General features: G+C 38.5%; 1 protein-coding gene across 1 annotated transcript in view; it reads left to right on the top strand.

The window, feature by feature from the left end:
• Nucleotides 1-5,589, top strand: part of kndc1 (kinase non-catalytic C-lobe domain containing 1) — a 214,492-nt gene that overhangs the window by 156,270 nt on the left and 52,633 nt on the right. The gene's annotated exons all lie outside the window — the stretch shown is intronic.

The raw sequence follows: 5,589 nt of genomic DNA, 5'->3' as shown, positions 1-5,589 counted from the left end.
TAGATATTTTAGCTCTCTCCATCTCTGTCTCTCTCTCTCTGTCTCCTCTCTCTCTCTCTCTCTCTGTCTGTCTGTCTGTCTCTCTCTCAACTCAATCTTGATATGATATGCGCTGTCTTTTCTAGAAAAGCACTCGTAGAGCACAGACCTCCGCCAAGGCAGATCAGTGGCCCCCCACCCCCGATCACCACCAAAATTTAATCATTTGTTCCTTGTGCCATTCTCAACATGTCCTGAAATTTTCATCCAAATCCGTCCATAATTTTGTGAGTTATCTTGCTAACAAACAGACAAACCAATGCCAACAAAACATAACCTCCTTGGCGGAGGTAATAATTCATTTGGCTTGTAAAAACACAAATTTTACAGATTCCTTTTTCTTCCGATGACTTCAAACTGCTCAGAGAAGATGTGCAAAATACCCAATTTTGAGTTCACAGGGATAATACATTCTAGAAATCTTTAAATTAATTTAATTAATTTAGGTTATACTTCCTCCCACTCCTTTTTGAATGTGCAAATGAAGTCATGTATATGTATGTTTTGTTTTTTTGTTTTCTTCCATAACATCTTACTATCTATTTTATTTCTAAGGACTAAGTAAGATTACTTTGCCTTGTTGCATATTCCAAATAAACAAACAAAAAAAAAAACTAAAACAAAAAAAAATGTAAGTCTCTTTCCAAAAATTCTGAAGTTTCTCACATACAATGAAAGGCCCTATTTCCTAACTACATTTAGTACAAATATCAGGAATGTTGGGATTAAAACAATGTAGTTTTACAGGGGTGACATATGCTCTAAATAACCGTTTGTACTCTAATAGTCTAAACTAGAGCCCGACCAATTAATCGGCTGGCAGATTAATTGGGCCGATTATAGCTTATCTCCAATTAATCAACATCGGCCATATGTAGCCGATTTATTAACTTTTTTGCTGCGGACATTCTGTCACTCGCTGTGACACTCACTCTCCTGTGTGTGTGTGTGTGTGTGCGTGTGTGTGTTGCCCAGAGAGTTAGAGGAGCAGTGAAGCCTCTCAGTTTCACTTTCACTTCTGTTCGGACAATCACGCTATCACCCCCCCCACACACACACACGGACCGATACCCCCCATTCTGACAAGGATGGACCACAAACCCCACACACACACACATACACCCCTGTCCGTTCACTTCCTGTCTCCCTCACAGTTTCATTCTGCAGGCACGCCTTGGTGTTAATAGTGTGGGGGAGACTGGGGACAGTTGTAACACGGGTCAGTTGTAACTCTTGCAATTGCTCCAATCAGGATCAACTTAGAACTTGCCTTATTCACTCTGCACATGCTCAGTTTAGTCCTTAGTCTACATGGGAAGTTGTAGTGCTGTGAGGCAGACACATCCAAATTTGTGATTGAAAACATAAGTTTGTGGTCAGTCATATTTGTTTTGTGATTACATAATTTGCTTTGTAGTTGGACTCATTAAAGGTAGGTGTCACTTACATCTTAAAGAATGATTTACCAAACAGTTTATATGTCACTGCTACTTATAAAATATAGACTCACATCTTCTTCAAAAGTCTACTGTCCCCAGCATAAAAAGGCAAGGCTAGTTTATTTGTATAGCACATTTCAGCAACAAGGCAATTCAAGGTGCTTTACACAGGACACTGAAATAAAAGAAACACATTTAAAACATTATAAGAAGAAACATGTAAAAGGTGATTAAAAACAACAAGTAAGAACACAACACATAAAATCCAAAAATATAAAAACACACATATTAAAGTAACAGTTGCAGTGCAGAGTTTCGAGAGAGAATGTAAAATTTAAAAAGTCAAAAGCCTTTTAGTCAGAGGCAGCAGTGAACAGGTGAGTCTTTAACCTTGACTTAAAAGAACTCAGACTCTCAGCAGACCTGATATTTTCTGGTAGTTTGTTCCAGATATACAGAGCATAGAAACTGAACGCTGATTCTCCATGTTTAGTTCTGACTTTAAAACTAAAAACTACCACATCTACAACCCGTGGTTCCCCACAGGTCACACACTAGTCTGATATCAGACTATTACACAGAGGTTTAAAGTTGTGTAAATTATATTTGTGAGATAAACAAAGATTTATGCAACTGTTGATCCACCTGTCCACAATTATCTAATACAAGATTATAATATCCTGTGTAGATCAGTGTTCTTATTTCATATATCGGCCAATATATTGGTTATCGGCCAATATCGGATATCGGCCGATATAATGGATATTGGCTTTTTTTTAGCCTCCAGTATCAGTATCGTCATCAGCCCCGAAAATCCCGTATCGGTCGGGCCCTAGTCTAAACCTGGTGTAAATTGTTTTTGTTTGGGCTAAAAGACAGATTCGCTCCCAATCCTCTATGGCACAGGTGTCAAACATGTGGCCCAGGGGCCAAATCCGGCCCGCCAAGGGGTCCGATCTGGCCCCTGGGATGAATTTGTGAAATGCAGAAATTACACTGATGATATTCACGATCAAGGATGTTAGAATCATTTTAGGTCAATTTAATGTCAAGTGGGTCAGACCAGTAAAACACCATCATAATAACCTATAAATAATGAAAATTACAATTTTTTCTCTTTGTTGTAGTGTTAAAAAAAGTAAAATTACACAAAAATATTTACATTTACAGAATAGCCTTTTACAAAAAATGTGAATAACCTGAAATTTCTGAAGAGAAGTATGTGGAATTTTAACAATATTCTGCATTTTATTAAATGTTGTGTGTATTTGTAGATCCACTGAGATCTGTAAGTTGTGATGAATAAATGTATAAATGATAAACTAAGGCATAATATTGTTAAAATTGCACTTATTATTATTGTTATTTTTTTAAAGAATTTTCAGGTTCATATTTGTTCATGTTACGTTCAAGTACGGTTCGTAGACGTAAACATTTTCATTATGGAATTTGACTTTTTTTCACTCAAAAACAGAGAAAAAAACTTTGGAGTTGACATTATTTATAAGTTCTCATCCTATTATATATATTATTTTACTGGTCCGGCCCACTTTAGATCATATTAGGCTGAATGTGGCCCCTGAACTAAAATGAGTTTGACATTGACCGCTCTATGGAGATTTCTGTTTGAAGATAATTTTTCACTTGTTATTGATTACACTTGGTTACAAAAAAATGTTTTTTGCAAGTTGTCTAGATTTTTTTCAACTGAATTAGGACCATTTTGCACCGCTAAATCCAAAAATGACATCTGTTTTTCTCAATCAGGTCAGTTTTTTTTGTTAATTTGATTTTGAAAAATTTGATCTTCTCACAAAATTGATTACATTTTTGTGACTTTATCAGTTGATTTTTTAGATAGTTCTCACCCAAAATAGGTTTTAAGAGAAAAAAAATCATTTTCTAACAGGATTCCTGTTAGGTACAATGGTGTATTCACCGCAGATGTAGCAGAATACGTCAGGCTTATTTTTGCAAGATCTTCTAGTCGAAGCCATTTCATTCTCCTGTAATATTAAAAAAAAACATTAATCATAAATTGGCAAAAGTAAAATCTTCAGAACTCGTTTATTGCAAGAAACATGAAGAATTTTGTATCATATGATGTGAAATGCCCAAATGTAAGCAAAAATGTTAAAAAGCCAATATGTAGCATAGTTGAGAAAGTTGACCTGATTGAGCAAAATTAATGTGATTTTTGGATTCAGCACACCAAAATTATCCTAAATCAGCTCAAAAAACTTAATAAATTTGTTGTTGACCAGTGTTATTGATAGAACATGCCGGTGACTATACAGGGCTATTGGTCCTATTTTTAATCCTTACATCCGTGTTTTTAGTATGTATTAAATGCTTTTTTCTTTCTAGTTTGACTCACTCCTTCATCGGGTCGCATATGAATGAATAAGTGTTGGAATTATTTTCCTGTCTGTAATGAAGTAGGGCACGGTCAGGCTTTGGGGTAAATAGGACAAGAACATGTGGGGGACTTTAAGATAATTGGCATATTATTCTCACCGAACTGGATCTGAATATTGATGTGTTGAACTTGGCCCTTGGCAGAGGAAGTTATTATCATTTGCAAAAGAATATTAATGAACAGTCTTTGTGTTTGCACACTTTGATGGCACCACTGCTCCTTCACAGGCTTCGTCACCGCTAATAACACACCTAAGGAGCCGTGTGTGCTGCGACTTCTCGCTCATTTCACTTCAAAAGGTCTGTTGCATTCGGTTGCCACAGTGAAGCGCGCTAAAAAAACTGTCCTATACATGCTGGAAACACCCAAAGGCGTCTTTCACCGACACGTTTTTTTATTTGAGGCCTTTGTATTATTTTGTGTGATTCTCTTTGAACAGGAACTGCAGCAGCAACTGGTGATTGAAACAAGGAATCTAAAGAAAACCAGGAATTTTTACCAGAAGCTGCTTCAACAAGAGAGAAAAATAAAGGTTTGGAGGCTTTTTTTTTTTTATAATTGTTAACCCTTTCATGCATGAATTATGAGAATCTTAGTCAATATATATATATATATATATATATATATTTTTTTTTTTTTTTTTTTTTTTAATTTCAAATTATACATTTACACAAACATGTACCCATACACAGGGAACCACATAGACACAACATACACTATATTGCCAAAAGTATTCACTCACCTGCCTTGACTCGCATATGAATTTCAGTGCCATCCCATTCCTAGTCGATGGGGTTCAATCTGACGTGGGTCCACCCTTTGCAGCTATAACAGCTTCAACTCTTCTGGGAAGGCTGTCCACAAGGTTTAGGAGTGTGTTCATGGGAATTTTGGACCATTCTTCCAGAAGCACATTTGTGAGGTCCCACACTGATGTTGGACAGAAGGCCTGGCTCTAATTCATCCCAAAGGTGTTCTATGGGGTTGAGGTCAGGACTGTGTGCAGGCCAGTCCAGTTCATCCACACCAGACTCTGTCATCCATGTCTTTGTGGACCTTGCTTTGTGAACTGGTGCACAGTCATGTTGGAAGAGGAAGGGGCCAGCTCCAAACTGTTCCCACAAAGTTGGGAGCATGGAATTGTCCAAAATGTCTTGGTATGCTGAAGCATTCCCAGTTCCTTTCACTGGAACTAAGGGGCCAAGCCCAGCTCCTGAAAAACAACCCCACACCATAATCCCCCCTCCACCAAACTTTACACTTGGCACAATGCGCTCCCACAAGTATCGTTCTCCTGGTGACCGCCAGACCCAGACCCGTCCATCAGATTGCCAGATGGAGAAGTGCGATTGGTCACTCCAGAGAAGGCGCCTCCACTGCTCTAGAGTCCAGCGGCGGCGTGCTTTACACCACTGCATCCACCGCTTTGCATTGCACTTGCTGATGTATGGTTTGGATGCAGCTGCTCGCCCAAGGAAACCCATTCCATGAAGCTCTCTGCGTGCTGTTCTTGAGCTAATCTGAAGGCCACATGAAGTTTGGAGGTCTGTAGTGATTGACTCTGCAGAAAGTTGGCGACCTCTTCGCACTATGCGCCTCAGCATCCGCTGACCCCGCTCCGTCAGTTTACGTGGCCTACCACTTCATGGCTGAGTTGCTGTCGTTCCCAAACACTTCCACTTTCTTATAGTA

This window comes from Sphaeramia orbicularis, chromosome 15, assembly GCF_902148855.1.
Source record: "Sphaeramia orbicularis chromosome 15, fSphaOr1.1, whole genome shotgun sequence".
NCBI classification, from domain to species: Eukaryota; Metazoa; Chordata; class Actinopteri; order Kurtiformes; family Apogonidae; genus Sphaeramia; species Sphaeramia orbicularis.
Note: the sequence above shows the minus strand (reverse complement) of the source record. Positions and strands in the feature narration are given on the sequence as shown.